Source organism: Lonchura striata, chromosome W, assembly GCF_050655825.1.
Source record: "Lonchura striata isolate lonStrDom1 chromosome W, ASM5065582v1, whole genome shotgun sequence".
Classification (NCBI taxonomy): domain Eukaryota; kingdom Metazoa; phylum Chordata; class Aves; order Passeriformes; family Estrildidae; genus Lonchura; species Lonchura striata.
This window is the reverse complement of record NC_140743.1, coordinates 43586879-43606819: the sequence shown is the minus strand read 5'-3', so window position 1 is coordinate 43606819 and position 19941 is coordinate 43586879.

Sequence of the window (19941 nt, the reverse complement as noted above, 5' to 3'; positions counted from 1 at the left end):
GAAGTTATCCCCACCTCAAACTTGTGCTGCTTGTACAGTGCAAAGGGAGACCTACAAACTGACATCAGGAACTTGGACTGGTGAGTTTTCTTTCCCAGGCAAAAAGGCTGGAATTAGCGCACAGGACCCCCTGACCCCGGGTGGGCACCTGACTGCAACAAATAGGAACATCAAAGAATATCTCCCAGAACAAAGCTGTCCCCACCAGAAAATTTGTGCTGCCACTACAGTGCCAAGGCAGACCTACAAACTGACATCAGGAACCTGGACTGGTGAGCTTTCTTTCCCAGGGAAAAAGTCTGGAATTGGCGCTCAGGTCCCCTGACCCCGGGTGGGCGCCTGACTGCAAAAGTAAGAACATCAAAGGATATCTCCGAGACTTCATCTGCCCCCACCTCAAACTTGCGCTGCCCTGAGAGTCCCAAGGGAGCCCTACAAACTGACATTAGGAACCTGGACTGGTGAGTTTTCTTTCCAGGGAAAAGGCTGGGAAATGTGCCCAGGTGCCCCAGGCCCTGAGCTGGCACCTCACTCCAAAAACTCCAAACATCAAAGGATGCATCCCAGAACAAAGCTGTCCCGGCCTCAAACTTGCGCTGCCCTGACAGTTCCAATGGTTCCCTACAAACTGACATCAGGAACCTGGCCTGGTGAGTTTCCTTTCCAGGGAAAAAGGCTGGAATTAGAACAAAGGTCCCCCGGGCCTTGGGCAGGCACCTGACTGCAACTCTTAAGAACATCAAAGGATATCTCCGAGACTTCATCTGCTCCCACCTCAAACTTGCGCTGCCCTGAGAGTGCCAAGCGAGCCCTACAAACTGACATCAGGAACCTGGACTGGTGAGTTTTCTTTCCAGGGAAAAGGCTGGGAAATGTGCCCAGGTGCCCCAGGCCCTGAGCTGGCACCTCACTCCAAAAACTCCAAACATCAAAGGCTGCATCCCAGAACACAGCTATCCCCACCTCAAACTTGCGCTGCCCTGAGAGTCCCAAGGGAGCCCTACAAACTGACATCAGGAACCTGGACTGGTGAGTTTCCTTTTCAGGGAAAAAGGCTGGAATTAGAGCAAAGGTCCCCCTGGCCTTGGGCAGGCGCCTGACTGCAACTCATAAGAACATCAAAGGATATCTCCGAGACTTCATCTGCCCCCACCCCAAACTTGCGCTGCCCTGAGAGTCCCAAGGGAGCCCTACAAACTGACATTAGGAACCTGGACTGGTGAGTTTTCTTTCCAGGGAAAAGGCTGGGAAATGTGCCCAGGTGCCCCTGGCCCTGAGCTGGCGCCTCACTCCAAAAACTCCAAACATCGAAGGATGCATCCCAGAACAAAGCTGTCCCCGCCTCGAACTTGTGCTGCCGTGACAGTTCCAATGGTTCCCTAGAAACTGACATCAGGAACCTGGCCTGGTGAGTTTCCTTTCCAGGGAAAAGGGCTGGAATTAGAGAAAAGGTCCCCCTGGCCTTGGGCAGGCGCCTGACTGCAACTCATAAGAACATCAAAGGATATCTCCGAGACTTCATCTGCCCCCACCTCAAACTTGCGCTGCCCTGAGAGTCCCAAGGGAGCCCTACAAACTGACATCAGGAACCTCGACTGGTGAGTTTTCTTTCCAGGGAAAAGGCTGGGAAATATGCCCAAGTGCCCCAGGCCCTGAGCTGGCGCCTCACTCCAAAAACTCCAAACATCGAAGGATGCATCCCAGAACAAAGCTGTCCCCGCCTCGAACTTGTGCTGCCGTGACAGTTCCAATGGTTCCCTAGAAACTGACATCAGGAACCTGGCCTGGTGAGTTTCCTTTCCAGGGAAAAGGGCTGGAATTAGAGCAAAGGTCCCCCTGGCCTTGGGCAGGCGCCTGGCTGCAACTCATAAGAACATCAAAGGATATCTCCGAGACTTCATCTGCCCCCACCTCAAACTTGCGCTGCCCTACAAACTGAAATCAGGATCCTCGACTGGTGAGTTTTCTTTCCAGGGAAAAGGCTGGAATTACCGCACAGGACCCCCTGACCCCGGGTGGGCACCTGACTGCAACAAATAGGAACATCAAAGAATATCTCCCAGAACAAAGCTGTCCCCACCAGAAAATTTGTGCTGCCACTACAGTGCCAAGGGAGACCTACAAACTGACATCAGGAACCTGGACTGGTGAGTTTTCTTTCCCAGGGAAAATGGCCAAAGTATGTGCCCAGGGGCCCCTGACCCTGAGCTAGTGCGTGACTGCAGAAACTACAAACATCGAAGGATTCATCCCAGAACAAAGCTGTCCCCACCTCAAATTTGTGCTGCCAGTACAGTGCCAAGGGAGACCTACAAACTGACATCAGGAACCTCGACTGGTGAGTTTTCTTTCCAGGGAAAAGGCTGGGAAATATGCCCAAGTGCCCCAGGCCCTGAGCTGGCACCTCACTCCAAAAACTCCAAACATCAAAGGATGCATCCCAGAACAAAGCTGTCCCCACCTCTAACTTGTGCTGCCAGTACAGTGCCAAGGGAGCCCTACAAACTGACATCAGGAATCTGGACTGCTGAGTTTTCTTTCCAGGGAAAATGGCCAAAGTATGTGCCCAGGGGCCCCCAGCCCTGTTCTGGACCCTGACCGCAAAAAATCCTTATATCTAAGGATGGACCCCAAACCGACGTTATCCCCACCTCAAACTTGTGCTGCTTGTACAGTGCAAAGGGAGACCTACAAACTGACATCAGGATCCTGGACTGGTGAGTTTTCTTTCCCAGGGAAAAAGGCTGGAATTGGTGCACAGGTCCCCTGACCCAGGGTGGGCGCCTGAATACAAAAGGAAGAACATATATCTCCGAGACTTCATCTGCCCCCACCTCAAACTTGCGCTGCCCTGAGAGTCCCAAGGGAGCCCTACAGACTGACATCAGGAACTTGGACTGGTGAGTTTTCTTTCCCAGGCAAAAAGGCTGGAATTAGCGCACAGGACCCCTTGACCCCGGGGGGGAGGCTGACTGCAAGAAATAGGAACATCAAAGAATATCTCCCAGAACAAAGCTGTCCCCACCTCTAACTTGCGCTGCCAGTACAGTGCCAAGGGAGACCTACAAACTGACATCAGGAAGCTGGACTGGTGAGTTTTCTTTCCCAGGGAAAAAGTCTGGAATTGGCGCACAGGTCCCCTGACCCCGGGTGGGCGCCTGACTGCAAAAGTAAGAACATCAAAGTATATCTCCGAGACTTCATCTGCCCCCACATCAAACTTGCGCTGCCCTGAGAGTCCCAAGGGAGCCCTACAAACTGACATCAGGAACCTGGACTGGTGAGTTTCCTTTTCAGGGAAAAAGGCTGGAATTAGAGCAAAGGTCCCCCTGGCCTTGGGCAGGCGCCTGACTGCAACTCATAAGAACATCAAAGGATATCTCCAAGACTTCATCTGCCCCCACCTCAAACTTGCGCTGCCCTGAGAGTCCCAAGGGAGCCCTACAAACTGACATTAGGAACCTGGACTGGTGAGTTTTCTTTCCAGGGAAAAGGCTGGGAAATGTGCCCAGGTGCCCCTGGCCCTGAGCTGGCGCCTCACTCCAAAAACTCCAAACATCGAAGGATGCATCCCAGAACAAAGCTGTCCCCGCCTCGAACTTGTGCTGCCGTGACAGTTCCAATGGTTCCCTAGAAACTGACATCAGGAACCTGGCCTGGTGAGTTTCCTTTCCAGGGAAAAGGGCTGGAATTAGAGAAAAGGTCCCCCTGGCCTTGGGCAGGCGCCTGGCTGCAACTCATAAGAACATCAAAGGATATCTCCGAGACTTCATCTGCCCCCACCTCAAACTTGCGCTGCCCTGAGAGTCCCAAGGGAGCCCTACAAACTGAAATCAGGATCCTCGACTGGTGAGTTTTCTTTCCAGGGAAAAGGCTGGAATTACCGCACAGGACCCCCTGACCCCGGGTGGGCACCTGACTGCAACAAATAGGAACATCAAAGAATATCTCCCAGAACAAAGCTGTCCCCACCAGAAAATTTGTGCTGCCACTACAGTGCCAAGGGAGACCTACAAACTGACATCAGGAACCTGGACTGGTGAGTTTTCTTTCCCAGGGAAAATGGCCAAAGTATGTGCCCAGGGGCCCCTGACCCTGAGCTAGTGCGTGACTGCAGAAACTACAAACATCGAAGGATTCATCCCAGAACAAAGCTGTCCCCACCTCAAATTTGTGCTGCCAGTACAGTGCCAAGGGAGACCTACAAACTGACATCAGGAACCTCGACTGGTGAGTTTTCTTTCCAGGGAAAAGGCTGGGAAATATGCCCAAGTGCCCCAGGCCCTGAGCTGGCACCTCACTCCAAAAACTCCAAACATCAAAGGATGCATCCCAGAACAAAGCTGTCCCCACCTCTAACTTGTGCTGCCAGTACAGTGCCAAGGGAGCCCTACAAACTGACATCAGGAATCTGGACTGCTGAGTTTTCTTTCCAGGGAAAATGGCCAAAGTATGTGCCCAGGGGCCCCCAGCCCTGTTCTGGACCCTGACCGCAAAAAATCCTTATATCTAAGGATGGACCCCAAACCGAAGTTATCCCCACCTCAAACTTGTGCTGCTTGTACAGTGCAAAGGGAGACCTACAAACTGACATCAGGATCCTGGACTGGTGAGTTTTCTTTCCCAGGGAAAAAGGCTGGAATTGGTGCACAGGTCCCCTGACCCAGGGTGGGCGCCTGAATACAAAAGGAAGAACATATATCTCCGAGACTTCATCTGCCCCCACCTCAAACTTACACTGCCCTGATGGTCCCAAGGGAGCCCTAGAAAGTGACATCAGGAACCTGGACTGGTGAGTTTTCTTTCCAGGGAAAAGGCTGGGAAATGTGCCCAGGTGCCCCTGGCCCTGAGCTGGCGCCTCACTCCAAAAACTCCAAACATCGAAGGATGCATCCCAGAACAAAGCTGTCCCCGCCTCGAACTTGTGCTGCCGTGACAGTTCCAATGGTTCCCTAGAAACTGACATCAGGAACCTGGCCTGGTGAGTTTCCTTTCCCGGGAAAAGGGCTGGAATTAGAGAAAAGGTCCCCCTGGCCTTGGGCAGGCGCCTGGCTGCAACTCATAAGAACATCAAAGGATATCTCCGAGACTTCATCTGCCCCCACCTCAAACTTGCGCTGCCCTGAGAGTCCCAAGGGAGCCCTACAAACTGAAATCAGGAACTTGGACTGGTGAGTTTTCTTTCCCAGGCAAAAAGGCTGGAATTACCGCACAGGACCCCCTGACCCCGGGTGGGCACCTGACTGCAACAAATAGGAACATCAAAGAATATCTCCCAGAACAAAGCTGTCCCCACCAGAAAATTTGTGCTGCCACTACAGTGCCAAGGGAGACCTACAAACTGACATCAGGAACCTGGACTGGTGAGTTTTCTTTCCCAGGGAAAATGGCCAAAGTATGTGCCCAGGGGCCCCTGACCCTGAGCTAGTGCGTGACTGCAGAAACTACAAACATCGAAGGATTCATCCCAGAACAAAGCTGTCCCCACCTCAAATTTGTGCTGCCAGTACAGTGCCAAGGGAGACCTACAAACTGACATCAGGAACCTCGACTGGTGAGTTTTCTTTCCAGGGAAAAGGCTGGGAAATATGCCCAAGTGCCCCAGGCCCTCAGCTGGCACCTCACTCCAAAAACTCCAAACATCAAAGGATGCATCCCAGAACAAAGCTGTCCCCACCTCTAACTTGTGCTGCCAGTACAGTGCCAAGGGAGCCCTACAAACTGACATCAGGAATCTGGACTGCTGAGTTTTCTTTCCAGGGAAAATGGCCAAAGTATGTGCCCAGGGGCCCCCAGCCCTGTTCTGGACCCTGACCGCAAAAAATCCTTATATCTAAGGATGGACCCCAAACCGAAGTTATCCCCACCTCAAACTTGTGCTGCTTGTACAGTGCAAAGGGAGACCTACAAACTGACATCAGGAACTTGGACTGGTGAGTTTTCTTTCCCAGGCAAAAAGGCTGGAATTAGCGCACAGGACCCCCTGACCCCGGGTGGGCACCTGACTGCAACAAATAGGAACATCAAAGAATATCTCCCAGAACAAAGCTGTCCCCACCAGAAAATTTGTGCTGCCACTACAGTGCCAAGGCAGACCTACAAACTGACATCAGGAACCTGGACTGGTGAGCTTTCTTTCCCAGGGAAAAAGTCTGGAATTGGCGCTCAGGTCCCCTGACCCCGGGTGGGCGCCTGACTGCAAAAGTAAGAACATCAAAGGATATCTCCGAGACTTCATCTGCCCCCACCTCAAACTTGCGCTGCCCTGAGAGTCCCAAGGGAGCCCTACAAACTGACATTAGGAACCTGGACTGGTGAGTTTTCTTTCCAGGGAAAAGGCTGGGAAATGTGCCCAGGTGCCCCAGGCCCTGAGCTGGCACCTCACTCCAAAAACTCCAAACATCAAAGGATGCATCCCAGAACAAAGCTGTCCCGGCCTCAAACTTGCGCTGCCCTGACAGTTCCAATGGTTCCCTACAAACTGACATCAGGAACCTGGCCTGGTGAGTTTCCTTTCCAGGGAAAAAGGCTGGAATTAGAACAAAGGTCCCCCGGGCCTTGGGCAGGCACCTGACTGCAACTCTTAAGAACATCAAAGGATATCTCCGAGACTTCATCTGCTCCCACCTCAAACTTGCGCTGCCCTGAGAGTGCCAAGCGAGCCCTACAAACTGACATCAGGAACCTGGACTGGTGAGTTTTCTTTCCAGGGAAAAGGCTGGGAAATGTGCCCAGGTGCCCCAGGCCCTGAGCTGGCACCTCACTCCAAAAACTCCAAACATCAAAGGCTGCATCCCAGAACACAGCTATCCCCACCTCAAACTTGCGCTGCCCTGAGAGTCCCAAGGGAGCCCTACAAACTGACATCAGGAACCTGGACTGGTGAGTTTCCTTTTCAGGGAAAAAGGCTGGAATTAGAGCAAAGGTCCCCCTGGCCTTGGGCAGGCGCCTGACTGCAACTCATAAGAACATCAAAGGATATCTCCGAGACTTCATCTGCCCCCACCCCAAACTTGCGCTGCCCTGAGAGTCCCAAGGGAGCCCTACAAACTGACATTAGGAACCTGGACTGGTGAGTTTTCTTTCCAGGGAAAAGGCTGGGAAATGTGCCCAGGTGCCCCTGGCCCTGAGCTGGCGCCTCACTCCAAAAACTCCAAACATCGAAGGATGCATCCCAGAACAAAGCTGTCCCCGCCTCGAACTTGTGCTGCCGTGACAGTTCCAATGGTTCCCTAGAAACTGACATCAGGAACCTGGCCTGGTGAGTTTCCTTTCCAGGGAAAAGGGCTGGAATTAGAGAAAAGGTCCCCCTGGCCTTGGGCAGGCGCCTGACTGCAACTCATAAGAACATCAAAGGATATCTCCGAGACTTCATCTGCCCCCACCTCAAACTTGCGCTGCCCTGAGAGTCCCAAGGGAGCCCTACAAACTGACATCAGGAACCTCGACTGGTGAGTTTTCTTTCCAGGGAAAAGGCTGGGAAATATGCCCAAGTGCCCCAGGCCCTGAGCTGGCGCCTCACTCCAAAAACTCCAAACATCGAAGGATGCATCCCAGAACAAAGCTGTCCCCGCCTCGAACTTGTGCTGCCGTGACAGTTCCAATGGTTCCCTAGAAACTGACATCAGGAACCTGGCCTGGTGAGTTTCCTTTCCAGGGAAAAGGGCTGGAATTAGAGCAAAGGTCCCCCTGGCCTTGGGCAGGCGCCTGGCTGCAACTCATAAGAACATCAAAGGATATCTCCGAGACTTCATCTGCCCCCACCTCAAACTTGCGCTGCCCTACAAACTGAAATCAGGATCCTCGACTGGTGAGTTTTCTTTCCAGGGAAAAGGCTGGAATTACCGCACAGGACCCCCTGACCCCGGGTGGGCACCTGACTGCAACAAATAGGAACATCAAAGAATATCTCCCAGAACAAAGCTGTCCCCACCAGAAAATTTGTGCTGCCACTACAGTGCCAAGGGAGACCTACAAACTGACATCAGGAACCTGGACTGGTGAGTTTTCTTTCCCAGGGAAAATGGCCAAAGTATGTGCCCAGGGGCCCCTGACCCTGAGCTAGTGCGTGACTGCAGAAACTACAAACATCGAAGGATTCATCCCAGAACAAAGCTGTCCCCACCTCAAATTTGTGCTGCCAGTACAGTGCCAAGGGAGACCTACAAACTGACATCAGGAACCTCGACTGGTGAGTTTTCTTTCCAGGGAAAAGGCTGGGAAATATGCCCAAGTGCCCCAGGCCCTGAGCTGGCACCTCACTCCAAAAACTCCAAACATCAAAGGATGCATCCCAGAACAAAGCTGTCCCCACCTCTAACTTGTGCTGCCAGTACAGTGCCAAGGGAGCCCTACAAACTGACATCAGGAATCTGGACTGCTGAGTTTTCTTTCCAGGGAAAATGGCCAAAGTATGTGCCCAGGGGCCCCCAGCCCTGTTCTGGACCCTGACCGCAAAAAATCCTTTTATCTAAGGATGGACGCCAAACCGAAGTTATCCCCACCTCAAACTTGTGCTGCTTGTACAGTGCAAAGGGAGACCTACAAACTGACATCAGGATCCTGGACTGGTGAGTTTTCTTTCCCAGGGAAAAAGGCTGGAATTGGTGCACAGGTCCCCTGACCCAGGGTGGGCGCCTGAATACAAAAGGAAGAACATATATCTCCGAGACTTCATCTGTCCCCACCTCAAACTTGCGCTGCCCTGAGAGTCCCAAGGGAGCCCTACAGACTGACATCAGGAACTTGGACTGGTGAGTTTTCTTTCCCAGGCAAAAAGGCTGGAATTAGCGCACAGGACCCCTTGACCCCGGGGGGGAGGCTGACTGCAAGAAATAGGAACATCAAAGAATATCTCCCAGAACAAAGCTGTCCCCACCTCTAACTTGCGCTGCCAGTACAGTGCCAAGGGAGACCTACAAACTGACATCAGGAAGCTGGACTGGTGAGTTTTCTTTCCCAGGGAAAAAGTCTGGAATTGGCGCACAGGTCCCCTGACCCCGGGTGGGCGCCTGACTGCAAAAGTAAGAACATCAAAGTATATCTCCGAGACTTCATCTGCCCCCACATCAAACTTGCGCTGCCCTGAGAGTCCCAAGGGAGCCCTACAAACTGACATCAGGAACCTGGACTGGTGAGTTTCCTTTTCAGGGAAAAAGGCTGGAATTAGAGCAAAGGTCCCCCTGGCCTTGGGCAGGCGCCTGACTGCAACTCATAAGAACATCAAAGGATATCTCCAAGACTTCATCTGCCCCCACCTCAAACTTGCGCTGCCCTGAGAGTCCCAAGGGAGCCCTACAAACTGACATTAGGAACCTGGACTGGTGAGTTTTCTTTCCAGGGAAAAGGCTGGGAAATGTGCCCAGGTGCCCCTGGCCCTGAGCTGGCGCCTCACTCCAAAAACTCCAAACATCGAAGGATGCATCCCAGAACAAAGCTGTCCCCGCCTCGAACTTGTGCTGCCGTGACAGTTCCAATGGTTCCCTAGAAACTGACATCAGGAACCTGGCCTGGTGACTTTCCTTTCCAGGGAAAAGGGCTGGAATTAGAGAAAAGGTCCCCCTGGCCTTGGGCAGGCGCCTGGCTGCAACTCATAAGAACATCAAAGGATATCTCCGAGACTTCATCTGCCCCCACCTCAAACTTGCGCTGCCCTGAGAGTCCCAAGGGAGCCCTACAAACTGAAATCAGGATCCTCGACTGGTGAGTTTTCTTTCCAGGGAAAAGGCTGGAATTACCGCACAGGACCCCCTGACCCCGGGTGGGCACCTGACTGCAACAAATAGGAACATCAAAGAATATCTCCCAGAACAAAGCTGTCCCCACCAGAAAATTTGTGCTGCCACTACAGTGCCAAGGGAGACCTACAAACTGACATCAGGAACCTGGACTGGTGAGTTTTCTTTCCCAGGGAAAATGGCCAAAGTATGTGCCCAGGGGCCCCTGACCCTGAGCTAGTGCGTGACTGCAGAAACTACAAACATTGAAGGATTCATCCCAGAACAATCTGTCCCCACCTCAAATTTGTGCTGCCAGTACAGTGCCAAGGGAGACCTACAAACTGACATCAGGAACCTCGACTGGTGAGTTTTCTTTCCAGGGAAAAGGCTGGGAAATATGCCCAAGTGCCCCAGGCCCTGAGCTGGCACCTCACTCCAAAAACTCCAAACATCAAAGGATGCATCCCAGAACAAAGCTGTCCCCACCTCTAACTTGTGCTGCCAGTACAGTGCCAAGGGAGCCCTACAAACTGACATCAGGAATCTGGACTGCTGAGTTTTCTTTCCAGGGAAAATGGCCAAAGTATGTGCCCAGGGGCCCCCAGCCCTGTTCTGGACCCTGACCGCAAAAAATCCTTTTATCTAAGGATGGACCCCAAACCGAAGTTATCCCCACCTCAAACTTGTGCTGCTTGTACAGTGCAAAGGGAGACCTACAAACTGACATCAGGATCCTGGACTGGTGAGTTTTCTTTCCCAGGGAAAAAGGCTGGAATTGGTGCACAGGTCCCCTGACCCAGGGTGGGCGCCTGAATACAAAAAGAAGAACATATATCTCCGAGACTTCATCTGCCCCCACCTCAAACTTGCACGGCCCTGATGGTCCCAAGGGAGCCCTAGAAAGTGACATTAGGAACCTGGACTGGTGAGTTTTCTTTCCAGGGAAAAGGCTGGGAAATGTGCCCAGGTGCCCCAGGCCCTGAGCTGGCGCCTCACTCCAAAAACTCCAAACATCAAAGGATGCATCCCAGAACAAAGCTGTCCCCACCTCTAACTTGTGTTGCCAGTACAGTGCCAAGGGAGACCTACAAACTGACATCAGGAAGCTGGACTGGTGAGGTTTCTTTCCCAGGGAAAAAGTCTGGAATTGGCGCACAGGTCCCCTGACCCCGGGTGGGCGCCTGACTGCAACTCATAAGAACATCAAAGGATATCTCCGAGACTTCATCTGCCCCCACCTCAAACTTGCGCTGCCCTGAGAGTCCCAAGGGAGCCCTACAAACTGACATTAGGAACCTGGACTGGTGAGTTTTCTTTCCCGGGAAAAGGCTGGGAAATGTGCCCAGGTGCCCCAGGCCCTGAGCTGGCACCTCACTCCAAAAACTCCAAACATCAAAGGATGCATCCCAGAACAAAGCTGTCCCGGCCTCAAACTTGCGCTGCCCTGACAGTTCCAATGGTTCCCTACAAACTGACATCAGGAACCTGGCCTGGTGAGTTTCCTTTCCAGGGAAAAAGGCTGGAATTAGAACAAAGGTCCCCCTGGCCTTGGGCAGGCACCTGACTGCAAGTCATAAGAACATCAAAGGATATCTCCGAGACTTCATCTGCCCCCACCTCAAACTTGCGCTGCCCTGAGAGTGCCAAGCGAGCCCTACAAACTGACATCAGGAACCTGGACTGGTGAGTTTTCTTTCCAGGGAAAAGGCTGGGAAATGTGCCCAGGTGCCCCAGGCCCTGAGCTGGCACCTCACTCCAAAAACTCCAAACATCAAAGGCTGCATCCCAGAACACAGCTATCCCCACCTCAAACTTGCGCTGCCCTGAGAGTCCCAAGGGAGCCCTACAAACTGACATCAGGAACCTGGACTGGTGAGTTTCCTTTTCAGGGAAAAAGGCTGGAATTAGAGCAAAGGTCCCCCTGGCCTTGGGCAGGCGCCTGACTGCAACTCATAAGAACATCAAAGGATATCTCCGAGACTTCATCTGCCCCCACCTCAAACTTGCGCTGCCCTGAGAGTCCCAAGGGAGCCCTACAAACTGACATTAGGAACCTGGACTGGTGAGTTTTCTTTCCAGGGAAAAGGCTGGGAAATGTGCCCAAGTGCCCCAGGCCCTCAGCTGGCACCTCACTCCAAAAACTCCAAACATCAAAGGATGCATCCCAGAACAAAGCTGTCCCCGCCTCGAACTTGTGCTGCCGTGACAGTTCCAATGGTTCCCTAGAAACTGACATCAGGAACCTGGCCTGGTGACTTTCCTTTCCCGGGAAAAGGGCTGGAATTAGAGAAAAGGTCCCCCTGGCCTTGGGCAGGCGCCTGGCTGCAACTCATAAGAACATCAAAGGATATCTCCGAGACTTCATCTGCCCCCACCTCAAACTTGCGCTGCCCTGAGAGTCCCAAGGGAGCCCTACAAACTGAAATCAGGAACTTGGACTGGTGAGTTTTCTTTCCCAGGCAAAAAGGCTGGAATTACCGCACAGGACCCCCTGACCCCGGGTGGGCACCTGACTGCAACAAATAGGAACATCAAAGAATATCTCCCAGAACAAAGCTTTCCCCACCTCAAATTTGTGCTGCCAGTACAGTGCCAAGGGAGACCTACAAACTGACATCAGGAACCTCGACTGGTGAGTTTTCTTTCCAGGGAAAAGGCTGGGAAATATGCCCAAGTGCCCCAGGCCCTGAGCTGGCACCTCACTCCAAAAACTCCAAACATCAAAGGATGCATCCCAGAACAAAGCTGTCCCCACCTCTAACTTGTGCTGCCAGTACAGTGCCAAGGGAGCCCTACAAACTGACATCAGGAATCTGGACTGCTGAGTTTTCTTTCCAGGGAAAATGGCCAAAGTATGTGCCCAGGGGCCCCCAGCCCTGTTCTGGACCCTGACCGCAAAAAATCCTTTTATCTAAGGATGGACCCCAAACCGAAGTTATCCCCACCTCAAACTTGTGCTGCTTGTACAGTGCAAAGGGAGACCTACAAACTGACATCAGGATCCTGGACTGGTGAGTTTTCTTTCCCAGGGAAAAAGGCTGGAATTGGTGCACAGGTCCCCTGACCCAGGGTGGGCGCCTGAATACAAAAAGAAGAACATATATCTCCGAGACTTCATCTGCCCCCACCTCAAACTTGCACGGCCCTGATGGTCCCAAGGGAGCCCTAGAAAGTGACATTAGGAACCTGGACTGGTGAGTTTTCTTTCCAGGGAAAAGGCTGGGAAATGTGCCCAGGTGCCCCAGGCCCTGAGCTGGCGCCTCACTCCAAAAACTCCAAACATCAAAGGATGCATCCCAGAACAAAGCTGTCCCCACCTCTAACTTGTGTTGCCAGTACAGTGCCAAGGGAGACCTACAAACTGACATCAGGAAGCTGGACTGGTGAGGTTTCTTTCCCAGGGAAAAAGTCTGGAATTGGCGCACAGGTCCCCTGACCCCGGGTGGGCGCCTGACTGCAACTCATAAGAACATCAAAGGATATCTCCGAGACTTCATCTGCCCCCACCTCAAACTTGCGCTGCCCTGAGAGTCCCAAGGGAGCCCTACAAACTGACATTAGGAACCTGGACTGGTGAGTTTTCTTTCCCGGGAAAAGGCTGGGAAATGTGCCCAGGTGCCCCAGGCCCTGAGCTGGCACCTCACTCCAAAAACTCCAAACATCAAAGGATGCATCCCAGAACAAAGCTGTCCCGGCCTCAAACTTGCGCTGCCCTGACAGTTCCAATGGTTCCCTACAAACTGACATCAGGAACCTGGCCTGGTGAGTTTCCTTTCCAGGGAAAAAGGCTGGAATTAGAACAAAGGTCCCCCTGGCCTTGGGCAGGCACCTGACTGCAAGTCATAAGAACATCAAAGGATATCTCCGAGACTTCATCTGCCCCCACCTCAAACTTGCGCTGCCCTGAGAGTGCCAAGCGAGCCCTACAAACTGACATCAGGAACCTGGACTGGTGAGTTTTCTTTCCAGGGAAAAGGCTGGGAAATGTGCCCAGGTGCCCCAGGCCCTGAGCTGGCACCTCACTCCAAAAACTCCAAACATCAAAGGCTGCATCCCAGAACACAGCTGTCCCCGCCTCGAACTTGTGCTGCCGTGACAGTTCCAATGGTTCCCTAGAAACTGACATCAGGAACCTGGCCTGGTGAGTTTCCTTTCCCGGGAAAAGGGCTGGAATTAGAGAAAAGGTCCCCCTGGCCTTGGGCAGGCGCCTGGCTGCAACTCATAAGAACATCAAAGGATATCTCCGAGACTTCATCTGCCCCCACCTCAAACTTGCGCTGCCCTGAGAGTCCCAAGGGAGCCCTACAAACTGAAATCAGGAACTTGGACTGGTGAGTTTTCTTTCCCAGGCAAAAAGGCTGGAATTACCGCACAGGACCCCCTGACCCCGGGTGGGCACCTGACTGCAACAAATAGGAACATCAAAGAATATCTCCCAGAACAAAGCTGTCCCCACCTCAAATTTGTGCTGCCAGTACAGTGCCAAGGGAGACCTACAAACTGACATCAGGAACCTCGACTGGTGAGTTTTCTTTCCAGGGAAAAGGCTGGGAAATATGCCCAGGTGCCCCAGGCCCTGAGCTGGCACCTCACTCCAAAAACTCCAAACATCAAAGGATGCATCCCAGAACAAAGCTGTCCCCACCTCTAACTTGTGCTGCCAGTACAGTGCCAAGGGAGCCCTACAAACTGACATCAGGAATCTGGACTGCTGAGTTTTCTTTCCAGGGAAAATGGCCAAAGTATGTGCCCAGGGGCCCCCAGCCCTGTTCTGGACCCTGACCGCAAAAAATCCTTATATCTAAGGATGGACCCCAAACCGAAGTTATCCCCACCTCAAACTTGTGCTGCTTGTACAGTGCAAAGGGAGCCCTACAAACTGACATCAGTACCTGGACTGGTGAGTTTTCTTTCCAGGGAAAAGTCTGGGAAATGTGCCCAGGGGCCCCCGGCTCTGGGTGGGCACCTGAATGCAAAAAATCAAAACTTCGAAGGATGCATCCCAGAACAAAGCTGTCCCCACCTCAAACTTGCGCTGCCCTGAGAGTCCCAAGGGAGCCCTACAAACTGACATTAGGAACCTGGACTGGTGAGTTTCCTTTTCAGGGAAAAGGCTGGGAAATGTGCCCAGGTGCCCCAGGCCCTGAGCTGTCACCTCACTCCAAAAACGCCAAACATCAAAGGATGCATCCCAGAACAAAGCTGTCCCGGCCTCAAACTTGTGTTGCCCTGATAGACCCAAGGCATCCCTACGAACTGACATCAGGAACTTGGACTGGTGAGTTTTCTTTCCCACGGAAAAAGGCTGGAATTAGCGCACAGGACCCCCTGACCCAGGGTGGGAGGCTGACTGCAACAAATAGGAACATCAAAGAATATCTCCCAGAACAAAGCTGTCCCCACCTCAAATTTGTGCTGCCACTACAGTGCCAAGGGAGACCTACAAACTGACATCAGGATCCTGGATTTGTGAGTTTTCTTTCCCATTCAAAAAGTCTGCAATTTGCTCACAAGATCCTGTGGCCTTGGGCTGGGCCCTGACAGCAACAAGTACAAACATCAAAGGAGATCTCCGAGACTTCATCTGCCCCAACTTATAACTTGTGCTGCCCTGATAGACCCAAGGGAGCCCTACAAACTGACATCAGGAACCTGGACTAGTGAGTTTTCTTTCCCAGGGAAAAGAAGCACTGTTTGTGCTCACGGCCTTGTGGACACCACTGGGCCTCCTGAAATTCCAAATGGGATGCCAGATGCCTTCCACACCAAAGCTGCCCCCGGCTCATGGCCTGACTGCTCTTGCCGTGGTCCTGGGTGGCCCCGGGATCTCCGTCTGGAATATCCCATGGCACTGGGATGACTTCGGCTCCCTTTGTCTCCTTTTCCACAGGAGATCTCTCCCAGGTGTCCCCAAGTCGTCTCAGCTGCCCCAGTTCCCTCCCAGTGTGCCACCCAACATTCCCACTTCCCTCCTGATTTTCCCAGGGTCCCTCCCAGTGCTCCCATAGCAGGTACAGGACGCAGTAGAAGCAGTTCTGTCACTGCTTGTAGCTCTTACTGACACCACAGGAAGGCTCTGCGGGTTCTTGGGGATGGTGGGGAGGGATGCAGGGGTCCCAGCGATGTCACTCTGGGGGTTGGAAATCCAGATGGATTTCGGGAGGGGGGCATGGAGTGTTCAAGGGGGTCTCTCAATGGTCATATGGGGAGGGGTCCCAAGGGCATCCCAGGGTGTCCTGGGGACCACTGGGGGGTACGAGGGATCCCTTAGGGTTACTGGGGATCATTCAGAGGGTCCCAAAAAGATCAAGGTAGGTCCCTGGGGGATCTTTTTAGGGGTACCGAGAGAGTTTTGTAGGGTCCAAGGGGTCAGATCTCCCAATTGAGATATGGGGAGGAAGGGGGAGTCCCAGAGGGACTGGCAGGGGGGAGAACAACTTAGCATCACCAAACATGTTCTGGCCATCTCCCCATACAATCTAGAGCCCAACTACACCCTGCACTGCCAATTTCAAGTCCCCAGGACTTGTGTTGTTACAGGCTATGCAGCAGGGCAGAACAGCTCCAGGAAAAATACGTGCAGACATCCACGACACAGGAAAGGGAGAGAGAGCTTTTGAGGAGAAGAAAGGACCGAGAGACCCAAAGAACACACAGTGCACCAGAGACAAGTGACAGGACACACACCGCAACTGCTCTGCCCTGAGCACCTCAGCACTGTGATCAAAACAGACACTTTTTGCCTTTAGATGGCCTTAGGAGATGCTTCTTGCACATCCCTGCCCCCAAAGCTCATTCATAAGGCCCTCCCAGCACCCCACTTTCACCCCCAATGTGGGCCTGAGCCTTCAACTTATCTCTCAGCCATCTGGGGATGAGAGCACCCCGCTTTCACCCCCACTGTGGGCCTGAGCACTCAACTTATCTCTCAGGCATCTGGGGATGAGAATCCACATCGCGTGCCAATGGAGGCTGCCTCGCCTGCGGGGAATGTCCAATGGTCACCGGGCTGTGGTCCTGCGCTCAGCTACAATCGAGAACACCAAACATCACTGCATGATCTTAGCTGCACAATGGACAAAACCCAGCAATCCTGCTACTCACCGCTCTCCTAAGAATGCTCGGGCCACGCACTTTGGCCAGGCTCGGAGGCTGCCACCATCATCGCAGGGTCTGCCTGGGTTAAGAAGAGACAAAGTGACTCGGCATTGCTGAAACACGAGTGGACCTTGGCTCCCCCTCCCTACCTCGGCAACTCACCGCAACTCCTCAGCCATTGCCAAAGGCTCCCTGGATGCCATCGTGAAATTCAAAATTTCAAGGCTTCATCTCAGAGTCCTAAAATACATCCAGAGGGCTCACAAGCACAGGAAATCCAGGCCATCAGCTGTTGGTGACAGGGGCTTGGCATACTCTGGGTGGATTCCCTAAACACACAAACAAGAACAGATACATACAATTGCTCCAAAACCTGAAACCTGAGCACAAACAACTGCTTTGGCCCACTGCTCACCTGGCACACTTGGCCTTGACTGCTGCTATCTGCCTGGACCTCCTGAAAATAAAGGCAAAGAACACCGCTGTGACAAAGACACCCTTCAAGCATCCCCTGCAAATGCAAAAAATGACTGACCTGCTCATGGGAAAACCCTGACCCAGGACTGGGGCCCTTGGCCACAGATTTGAACTGTCAGCATCTGAAAGAAAGTTAGGACTGGTGTCAAACGGCTGCAGGACAACTTAACACAACTAAACATATTAAGCCAATCTCCCCATACAATCTAGAGCCCAACTACACCCTGCACTGCCAATTTCAAGTCCCCAGGACTTGTGTTGTTACAGGCTATGCAGCAGGGCAGAACAGCTCCAGGAAAAATACGTGCAGACATCCACGACACAGGACAGGGAGAGAGAGCTTTTGAGGAGAAGAAAGGACCGAGAGACCCAAAGAACACACAGTGCACCAGAGACAAGTGACAGGACACACATCAGAACTGCTCTGCCCTGTGCACCTCAGCACTGTAATCAAAACAGACACTTTTTGCCTTTAGATGGCCTTAGGAGATGCTTCTTGCACATCCCTGCCCCCAAAGCTCATTCATAAGGCCCTCCCAGCACCCCACTTTCACCCCCAATGTGGGCCTGAGCCCTCAACTTATCTCTCAGCCATCTGGGGATGAAAGCACCCCGCTTTTATCCCCACTTTGGGCCTGAGCACTCAACTTATCTCTCAGGCATCTGGGGATGAGAATCCACATCGCGTGCCAATGGAGGCTGCCTCGCCTGCGGGGAATGTCCTATGGTCACCGGGCTGTGGTCCCGCGCTCAGCTACAATCGAGAACACCAAACATCACTGCATGATCTTAGCTGCACAATGGACAAAACCCAGCAATCCTGCTACTCACCGTTCTCCTAAGAATGCTCGGGCCACGCACTTTGGCCAGGCTCGGAGGCTGCCACCGTCATCGCAGGGTCTGCCTGGGTTAAGAAGAGACAAAGTGATTCGACATGGCTGAAACACGAGTGGACCTTGGCTCCCCCTCCCTACCTCGGCAACTCACCGCAACTCCTCAGCCATTGCCAAAGGCTCCCTGGATGCCATCGTGAAATACAAAATTTCAAGGCTTCATCTCAAGAGTCCTAAAGTACATCCAGAGGGCTCACAAGCACAGGAAATCCAGGCCATCAGCTGTTGGTGACAGGGGCTTGGCATACTCTGGGTGGATTCCCTAAACACACAAACAAGAACAGATACATACAATTGCGCCAAAACCTGAAACCTGAGCACAAACAACTGCTTTGGCCCACTGCTCACCTGGCACACTTGGCCTTGACTGCTGCTATCTGCCTGGACCTCCTGAAAATAAAGGCAAAGAACACTGCTGTGGCAAAGACACCCTTCAAGCATCCCCTGCAAATGCAAAAAATGACTGACCTGCTCATGGGAAAACCCTCACCCAGGACTGGGGCCCTTGGCCACAGATTTGAACTGTCAGCATCTGAAAGAAAGTTAGGACTGGTGTCAAACGGCTGCAGGACAACTTAACACGACTAAACATATTAAGCCAATCTCCCCATACAATCTAGAGCCCAACTACACCCTGCACTGCCAATTTCAAGTCCCCAGGACTTCTGTTGTTACTGGCTATGCAGCAGGGCAAAACAGCTCCAGGAAAAATACGTGCAGACATCCACAACACAGGACAGGGAGAGAGAGCTTTTGAGGAGAAGAAAGGACCGAGAGACCCAAAGAACACACAGTGCACCAGAGACAAGTGACAGGACACACACCGCAACTGCTCTGCCCTGAGCACCTCAGCACTGTGATCAAAACAGACACTTTTTGCCTTTAGATGGCCTTAGGAGATGCTTCTTGCACATCCCTGCCCCCAAAGCTCATTCATAAGGCCCTCCCAGCACCCCGCTTTCACGCCCACTGTGGGCCTGAGCACTCAACTTATCTCTCAGGCATCTGGGGATGAGAATCCACATCGCGTGCCAATGGAGGCTGCCTCGCCTGCGGGGAATGTCCAATGGTCACCGGGCTGTGGTCCCTCGCTCAGCTACAATCGAGAACACCAAACATCACTGCATGATCTTAGCTGCACAATGGACAAAACCCAGCAATCCTGCTACTCACCGCTCTCCTAAGAATGCTCGGGCCACGCACTTTGGCCAGGCTCAGAGGCTGCCACCGTCTTCGCAGGGTCTGCCTGGGTTAAGAAGAGACAAAGTGACTCGGCATTGCTGAAACACGAGTGGACCTTGGCTCCCCCTCCCTACCTCGGCAACTCACCGCAACTCCTCAGCCATTGCCAAAGGCTCCCTGGATGCCATCGTGAAATACAAAATTTCAAGGCTTCATCTCACAGTCCTAAAATACATCCAGAGGGCTCACAAGCACAGGAAATCCAGGCCATCAGCTGTTGGTGACAGGGGCTTGGCATACTCTGGGTGGATTCCCTAAACACACAAACAAGAACAGATACATACAATTGCTCCAAAACCTGAAACCTGAGCACAAACAACTGCTTTGGCCCACTGCTCACCTGGCACACTTGGCCTTGACTGCTGCTATCTGCCTGGACCTCCTGAAAATAAAGGCAAAGAACACTGCTGTGGCAAAGACACCCTTCAAGCATCCCCTGCAAATGCAAAAAATGACTGACCTGCTCATGGGAAAACCCTCACCCAGGACTGGGGCCCTTGGCCACAGATTTG